Below are 9,754 nucleotides of genomic sequence, written 5' to 3' on the forward strand. Positions count from 1 at the left end.
GCGAGCCGTCCAGTCACCGGAGCCGGCTAGGAGAGGGGAGCACCGAGCCTCAAGCGGGTGAGGGGAGGGGAGCGGGCGGGGGCGGCGGGCAAACCGGGAGCATCCGGGCAGGCATTCTGGCGTAGTGGAGGGGGGAGCGGGCGGCGGGCGAGCCGGGGAGGGGAAGGGAGCAGCCGGCGAAGACGAGGACCGAGGGCGAGGGGAGGGGAGCGGCACTGCGGGCTGCGGCGGCTGCTTCTGGAAGCAGACGAGAGCCGAGGGGGTTTTTAGGGTTCTCGCTCGCTCTGTCGCTCACTCCCACTGAGGAGGGTGCGAGAGCCGAGAGAGTTTAGGGTTCTCGCTCGCTCTGTCGCTCACTGTGAGGAGCGTGGCTCCTATTTAGAGGGCTCCTCCTCGGCGCCTGTTGCGCCAGGAAACTATGAATGTTTCTGGCCCACGGCCCATTTAGTGTTCCCTTCTTCGATCGATCGCCTTTTCTCTCGTACGTACGTTGTCCGCACGAGTTTTTTTTTGCTCGATTTTTCTGCTCACTCTCTTAGAGCTTACGGATTTAAAAAACCTAGAAATCAAAATAGTTTTATGGTATTGATTTTTCTGTGAATTTGAAAATTTCCAATGAATCAAAAAAAATCATGGATCTGAAAAAAATCACAGATTTATAAAATTACCGATTTGAAGAAAAGTTCACAGATCTGAAAAAAGTTCACCAATTTTAAAAAGTGCTTCAATTTGAAAATGTTATGAAGCTTGAAAATAAGTTCATGAATTTCATAAAAGTTTGAAAATTAAAAATTAAAAAAAATGCGGATTTGAACAAGTTCATCGATTTTGATTTTTTTGACAAATTTGAAAAGAATCATGGGCTTTGAAAAACATCCATGGACTTGGAAAAAAGTTTGCATATTTGAAAAAAGTTCATGAATTTAGGAAAATGTTCATGGATTTGAAAAATAGTTCACGGATTTGAAATAGTTCGTGGATTTGAAGAAATGTTCACGAATTTAAGAATAGTTCATGATATTAGAAAAAGTTGCGAATTTTAAAAAAGTAAAAGAAAATAGAAAATAGAAAAAGAAAAGAAAAAATAATAGAAAACCAACCAAACAAATTCGGATTAAAAAAACAAGGCGCTGCTTTTTTTCAGCGTCGCATTTGACGCACAAACAAGAAGAAAAACAAGTTATAGTGGGCATAACAGGCGAGTTGTCCCGGTTGGTTATTGTGGCTGGGACGGAAGAATGCAGTATGGAGAGTGACTCACTAAGTCACTGTTTTTTATATAAACACTAAGTCACCGGTAGAGAGTTGCAGAGATAAGTTGGATTGATGGGCTTGATAATGAGTTGGACCGGTGAATGGCGTTGTCTTTAAGCCCATGAACCGCATAAATAACAGCAACTTCTTTTCAAAGGTGCAAGCTTTCTGTTACCAAACTTTGTATTCACCTGAAGGTGTACATAACATGCAGGGTATTCTAGAGCATGTTCCTTGCAAAGTCACGACCTGCACGAATAAAATATTATGTGCTCCATATACTCATGATGAAGTTAAAATGACCCTTTTCAAATGTTCCAATAGAAGCTCTGGGACCTGAAGGGTTTCCTACACATTTTTATCACACACATTGGGACATTTGTGGGGAGGAGGTTATTAATGCAGTTCTGCATATTATTCGTGGAGAGAAAAGCGCGGACACATCAACAACACTGCCTCGTTTTGATAACAAAGGTATTGAATCCAAGTCTACTTTCTCGGTCCAAGCCAATAAATTTGTGCAACATCATTTACAAAACATCTTCGAAGGTGATCGCAAAGGAGCAGTCAACGTTTTGTGCCTGGTAGATTGATCGCCGATAATATTTTTTGTCTTTATGAATGTCTCCACCTCATGAAGAGGAACAAGTCTAAGACCAATGGCTTGTGTGCTCTAAAGTTAGATATGACGAATGCCTATGATCGTCTTGAGCGGCTCTACCTCCAGGCCATCATGGGCAAGCTTGGTTTTGTGCTTACATGGATTGAGAAGGTGATGGGTATGGTCAGATCAGTCTCATTCTCAACTCTTTTCAATGGAGAAAAGCTTCAACAATTTAAACCATCGAGAGGGATTAGACAGAGTGATCCTATTTCTCCTTACATTTTCATAATTGGAGCGGAGGGCCTTTCGTGCCTCTCAAAATCCAGTTCTCGGTCGTCAGTTCTTAGCAGAGTTATGGTGGCACCCACAGCCCCAGTTGTTAACCACCTTCTCTTTGCCGATGACAGTCTTCTCCTATTCAAGGCTAGTATTGAGGGTGCTAATGAGCTTTCAAACCTCTTGAATACTTGATGCTTCTAACCAGAGGGTTAACCATGATAAGGCTTCTATATGTTTCAGCAAAGGGTGTCCCCCAAAACTTGATGCAGAATATCAAGAACTCTCTAAGTGTGCAGGATGAGTCCTTAAGTGGAAAGTATATGGATTTGCCAACCCAGGTGGGACAGTAAAATGATTCCTTTAAATACCTCAGCGATGGAGTCTAGGAGAAGGTGCGAAGCTGGATGAAAAAAGTGGTATCTACTACAGGCAAGGAGGTTAACGTTAAATCGGTGGCTCAAGCTATCCCGGTGTTTTCTATGTCTTGTTTAAGGTTACATTGAGGACTTTGCGAGAGCATGACATCTATCATAAGGCAGTTCTGGTGGGGAGCAGTCAAGGCAGGAGGAAACCATGATGGGTCTCTTGGGATGTGATGATGCGTCCAAAAAATCTGGGAGGATGGGTATTCCGGGATCTTAAAGTTTTTAAGATCGCACTATTGTCGCGCCAAGCTTGGCAAGTCCTCCATGAACCAATGTCTTTAAGTTAGAGGGTCTTGAAGGCGAATTATTTCTCTTCTACATCACTCCTCGAAGCTGAGATGGATTCCTGTCCCTCTCAGATATGGAGGGCGATACTCGATGGGAGAGACATTCTCTCGCAAGGTAGTTTGAAGAATTGGGGATGAAGAGACTACAAACATATGGATGCATAAGTGGATTCAGAGGGGAGGTATGATGCGGCCTCTCACGTCTCTCATTCCAAACCCTCTAGTGTTTGTTTCGGAACTTATTGATCCAACCTCGGCGGCGTGGTGAGAGGACTTGGTAAGACATACTGTCATCCCGAGCTTTGCTACACTCACTGGCATTTTTATAAGGATTCCAATCTACAGGAGAGGTGACATCAGTTAATTGGAAATTGAAGGGGCCCACAGCTAAATCAGGGACGAGAGAGTTATTAGGGAAGGACACGTAATCCCGTAATGCCCTCCGTAACAGCTTCGTCCGTAAGTCTAGAATCATTGCTTTCATCCCTATTGATGTTGAAGCTATACTTGAGATGCCTCTATGCACGGACGCGGATTTTTAGAGCTTAGGCTCATGGACACCTCCTATCCATACCATCCAGTATAGCTTTGAGATCCGTGCTAGACAACTAACTTATTGCTTGAAATTTTCTCTTTTTTGTTGCTTCCAAACAAAACAACATATGGACTTCTAACTTTGCAAGATAGCAAAACATTCTTACTACAATGAGAGAAAAAACTTACAGATTTTTTTGACAAACATAAATATACAAAACGAGATTTTCTTTATTCAAAAATGTTATTTTTAGTACTTATGATGCACGAAAAAAATCTGAAAGTTTTTTTCCCACATTTTAGTTAGAATGTTTTGTTGTGCTGCAAAGTGTGAAGTTCATATGTTGTTTTATTTGGAAGAAACAAAAAAGAGAAAAGTTCTTGCATGAATCGCGATGTAGAGATGGATGGCTAGATAAGGGGGTGCACCTGAGCCTAAGCTCTACAGAATATTTTCCCTCTATGCGCGAGAGGGATTGAACATTTCTGGGCATGGCATGGAGACCTGAGGGTGTGTTTACAGTGCGTTCAAGATGATTACTAAGATGAAAGAGCAAGAAAGTGCATCCAGCCCCAATGCCGAGAGCAATGGGTGGTTGGAACTGCGGTGAACCAATGTAACCTCCAAACTGGTTGGCGGCTCGCTCAACATCCGCTGCCTACTAGAGATTTTGTTACATCACAGAAACATGGCGAACATCTAGTGTAGCGGTAAACAGTTGGACATATTCTCTAATTGATGGTGGAGGAGACCGCCGTCGGTATGTAGAGTACGCTGGCCCGGAGTCCGCGCTCCGACCGTGGCGAAGCCGGCGGAGTCCGGGGAGGCCACGCTGCCGATGCGCTCTTGCGACACGCTGGGAAGCGCCGCGGCGCCTGGCTGGACGGAGCAGCCTCTCAAGCGTCGGTCGTTGGCCGCGCCACCAGAAGCCGCGGTCGCGCGTGAAGACGCCAAGGCCAAGCCGCACCCGTACGGGAGCGCGCGTGTGAGTAGCCATGTCCCCGTCGCCGCGCTCAACCGTCGCATGTCGAAGAGTCAGAGCGCCCTGTATTCCGTGGGCCGGGGCATGCGCCGGAGGACGTCGTTGTGCGGCCCCGCGGTTGGAAGCCGTCCTCACCGGGCATCGAGGCCGCCGCATGCGCCGTGCGCAGTGGGAGGGCGTCCCATGGCCAAGCACACATTCCAGCCCGGAAAGAATCCTTGGACTGTTGACGCTGCGTTTGGATGTCCGTATTGGAGGGCTCCGTAATGAATTGGTTGGAATACCAATTCAGCAAGGAAACTGAAATGGACATGAATACAAATTCACTTGTTTAGTTGTCAACTGAATTGCCTCGTGAAATCTCAATGAGGTTTCAATACCAAATCATGTTTGGATGGCAAACATTGAAATTGCATATTCACATTAATTGTGAAGCGTCTATGATTTTCTGCCCATACCACACACACACACAAATCAGCCTATACCATACCCAAACGAATCATCAAATTTGCCCACATCCACACACGTATAGAAACCAAAGAGCAGGCAAGCACGAACAGGAAGCTTCAGCAGCGACAATCGTTCATCATCTACTCCAGCTCCACTGCTCCGGGCCTCCATCAACTGCAGCTGCAGCAACTACACACGCGGTGACGTCTGATTCCCCTCTGTCTTGTGGCTCGACAGAGCAGATCGGGGAAGTGAGGGGGTAGGGGGCGCGCGGTCGCGTCGCGCTTCTCAGGCGAGCGTGACCTCTCTTCAACACGGGAGGCGATGCAGCGCACAGGTGGTGGAGGGAACCGGCCGACGGCGGACACCCATGGCCGCCGCGCCGGAGGCGGTGGATGAGATGGGCCTGCGGTGGACGACCATGGCCGCCGAGCTGAAGGCGGTGCACGGCGCGTCAGTGGAGGGGACGGGGGAGATGTGGCGGCGCGGGAAGATGCTGCAAGAGGGGGGAGGGGGCGGCGAGGGAACGCACCTGGACGCCTCCGAGCTTTGCAACCGCCGCCCAGCTCCGTGCTCGCCGCCTCCCTTCTTGCTTTTATCTCCTTATCTGTTCGCGAGGGGAAAAAGAAGTGAACCGGTATGTTTTGCGGGATGAGACGATTTCAGCCAATTCGGAGCCGGAGGCCTCCGTATTGCAGGCAGGGTGTTCGCGTGGGAGTGATTTCGGCCTGAAATGTATCTTCATTACCAACCACCAATTCAGTGTCCCGCCAAGCACCTGAAATGAAACTTACCAATACCAAGTCCAATACGAGCCTCCCAATGGAGACATCCAAACGCAGCGTGAAAGTTGGATCATCGGTTAATTTATGTTGTTCTACTAAAAAAAGTTAATTTATGTTGTTAATATCTCATATCGCAGACCCGGACCTTCACTGTTTTGGTGAGTCTGATCAATGGGACAGTTTTGAGCTCCTCTAGTTGTATACTAGTAACTCTTTTATGTTTCATGAGATTGAATTCATTTTTTTGAGCCGAAACCGTATAACCATCGTTCTACGGTAATTTTCATTAAAAAAACATAAATGTACAAATATTACATGGCCAATCAAGACCCTCAACCAATGCCCGTTTTATGAAACATCACAAAAATTATAAATGGAGAGCTATCCAATTACTGATCATCGTGGCCTTTTCATGCTTAGCTCGGATAGTAGTGATTTGAAGACTTTCCTTAAGGTAGGATTGCCAAGTAGCCAGATGGATTGGTGCCTGCCTGAAGATCTTATCATTCCTTGTAAGCCAGATACTCCAGCAGTCCAATATCACAATTTCCATAGCAATATCTGTTGGCAGCTGATCCAGTGTGAGAAGTATTTCATCATAAGTAGAAATGCCTTTAACTTTGGAAGGAGTAAGAACATTCCAACAAGACCATGCAAATGGGCAGTCCCAGAAAAGGTGCAGAGAAGTCTCCTCAGTGTCATCCCCACATAGGGCACAATTATAACTCTCAAGGTACATACTTCTGCGTTGTAGCATGTTTCTGGTACTGATCCTATCATGAAGGAGCCAGAAGAAAATTTTATGTCTGAGTCTACAAGCCGACTTCCAGAGCTTCTTGAAAATGATGTGAGCTGTGTTTGGTCCGATGATCACTTTGTATAATTTCATAGATGAAAATTTGGTAGTGACAATACCAGAATACCAGTAGTCTCTTTCAGCTGTGGCTGATCTATTCAGATGAGCCCTTCAATGACATTGAACTAATTAAAAGCTTCCAGGGATAAAGGACGGTGGAACAGTTGGCTGAGGTCCTCAAGCTGTTGAACATTTCCGAGTGTGATTGCTTTGTTGATTGCAAAAGAGAACAGTTCCAGATATTGAGTTTGCAGAGGGGTGTTCTGCCAATTGTCTGCCCAAAATCTAATAGTATCACCAGTCCCAGCTTGGCAATTATGAAGGAGCCTGAATGTGGGAAGAAGCTTGAGTATTGCTTTCCACCAGAAAGATCCAACCATTCTTTCACTGGGCAGAGAGTGTTGGTAATAAGACTCCCAGATAATATTCACCCATGGAATGTCAGCTTTATTAAAGAACTTGTATAAGGACTTCATCAGCAGAGCTTTATTATGGGTGTGCAAGTCAAGAACACCTAGCCCTCCATGTGATTTAGGCTTGCAGACCTGTTCCCAAGATATAAGTGCATCACCTCTGTCCTGAGTAGCATACTTCCTCCAGAAACAGTTCATGAGGTAGGAATTGATTTGCTTTATTACAGTCTTAGTAATCATGAGTGTGCACATGAAGAAAGTAGGCATACTGGTGAATACTGACTTAATAAGAGTAAGTTTGTCACCAGAGGAAAGCAAGGTGGAGCAGCCTAACAGTCCGTTTTCAATTCTCTTTAGCAGAGGCACAAAATCTTCAATTCTTGGTTTGGTAGTGCAGAGGGGCAGACCCAGGTATTTGTGAGGGAGAGTACCAATATTACAACCCAGCAGATTGGATAACTGATTCATCTTCTCAGGAGGAGTGTTGATGGATATCAATGTGGATTTAGAGTAGTTAATCTTGAGCCCAGTGTATTCAACATAGAAGTTGAGTAAATGTTTGATTTGAAGAGCCTGTCTGATGTCTGCTTGAGCCAGCAGAATGGTGCCATCTGCATACTGAATAACAGGGTAGTCTGGGTTTGAAGTGTGCCTTAAAGGTGAGCTGATAATAGAATTGTGCATGGCCTCATTAAGCATAAACTGAAGAATATCAGCAACAATGACAAATATCAGGGGAGAGAGAGGATCTCCTTGTCTCACACCTTTTTTACAGAGAAATTGTTTGCCAGGGACCCCATTGAGCAAGACTGAAGAAAAATCAGAACTATAAATCATCTTAATCCATTGAATCCATTTGTGTCCAAAACCTTTTGCCTGAAGGACTTGAATAATAGTATCATGACTTAGCATATCAAAAGCCTTCTCAAAATCCAGTTTTAAAAGGAAGAGCTCTTCCCTGCTTTGGAAACACTGATGCACATACTCATAAGCCCAAGCCAAACAATCTTGAATGCACCTGTTATTCAGAAAACCATATTGATTCTTATGCACTAGCTTTAGGATAACCTTCTGTAATCTGTTGACCAGGAGCTTAGTGATGATTTTGAGAGTACAATTAAGCAGAGAGATAGGCCTGAAATCTGATGGAGTGGAAGCATTATCATTCTTAGGAATAAGAGTGATAAAAGAGTAGTTGCTGCTCTGTAAATTGACATTCCCAGCATGAAAGTCATTGATGAGATTGTAAAAATCCTGAGCCACAATGTCCCAGCAGTGTTTAAGGAAAGCAGCATTAAAACCATCAGGCCCTGGAGATTTATCAGATGGCATATGTTTGACCACCTTGTCAATTTCTTTCCTTGGTGAAAGGAACTTCCAATTCAGTAGGGTCATCCAGAGGGTTCAGAAGTTGGTGAATAACCAAAGGATTATGGGTGTCTGCCTGGGTACCCAACCTTTCCTTAAATGCTCTGAAGAGAATAGCAGCCTTGGCCTGGTGATCATGATGTTCAAAACCTGATTCATCCTTTAACATGGCAATGCAGTTGTTTCTGAACTTAATTGTGGCTTTAGCTTGGAAATATTTGGTGTTGGCCTCTCCCATCTTAATCTTTCTAATAGTGGCTCTCTGCTTCCAGTATTTTCTTTGATTCTCCAAAGTGTTTGCCAGGTGAGCCTTAATAATGTTTCTGCCATTAGATTCTTCTTTAGAAAGAGGTCTAAAATCCTCAAGTTGGTCATAGCATAGAATCAGGAAATTAGAGTTGTCAATAATCTTTTTAAGTCAGACAACCCCTTTGACCAATTCTTAAGTCCTTTTCTGAGCCTCTTAAATTTAGTAGCAACAATCTTGGCACTGTCAAGTTCATTAACTGGCTGGTTCCAAATCGTTTGGACAATATCTCTAAATTGGGGATGTTCAAGCCAGAAGTTCTCAAATCTGAAGATATTGGATTTAGGGATGTGGGAACCAATGCAGATTTTGATAGGGACATGGTCTGAAGTGGTTTTGGCCAGAGGGTAGGCAAAACTGGCTGGGTATCTGAGAGTCCAAGCTTCAGAAGTGAAGCACCAGTCCAGCTTTTCAAGAAGAGGAGCATCCTGCATGTTGCTCCAGGTGAAATTCCTTCCCTTGAGAGGGATTTCAATCAGTGCTTGTCTACTGATGGCCTCATTGAAGGAAAGCATATCATTAATGTTCCCCCCATCTCTGTTCCTGTTATGAGGATATCTAATGTAATTAAAATCTCCCAATACAATCCACTCAGTATCATCAGACACTTGAAAGTTTTGAAACCAGTCAAGGAAAACTAATCTCTCATTTTGCTGGCATGGTCCATAAACATTAGACAGAATCCAGGAGTCTCCATTATGCTCGGAAGTGAATTGAATGGAGATGGAGAAGTCATTGATTTGGAAAAGAACACCAGAGAAAACCTGATCATTCCAAGCAACAAGAAGGCCTCCAGAGGCCCCAACAGAAGGCAAGAATTCAAACTTAGAGAAGCTTCTAGGACAGAAATTTTTGAGAAAGAAAGGATCAATGAGTTCTTTTTTAGTCTCTTGAAGACAAAGGATGGAGCATTTGTACTCATCAATCTTGTTGGAGATAGCAGTCCATTTTTTAGGGTCACCTAGACCTCTAATATTCCAATTTAGGATGGACCAATCTCTAGCTTGCGGAGGCATGGGAAAACCACTTGACAGAATTCAGAAAACAAAGCCAAACTTGTCTTGCCAGAATGTAACAGAGTAGCTAAGCCATTCATGGTTACAAAAAAAGAGGTTCTGGGAATAAAAGAGAGGATCAGAATAGCTTAAGCACATAGATATCACACAATGCATCTTTCTCATAATCCAAAAGTATTCTAACTCCCAGGCT

The sequence above is a fragment of the Triticum dicoccoides genome, chromosome 3B (assembly GCF_002162155.2).
Source record: "Triticum dicoccoides isolate Atlit2015 ecotype Zavitan chromosome 3B, WEW_v2.0, whole genome shotgun sequence".
Taxonomy (NCBI): Eukaryota; Viridiplantae; Streptophyta; class Magnoliopsida; order Poales; family Poaceae; genus Triticum; species Triticum dicoccoides.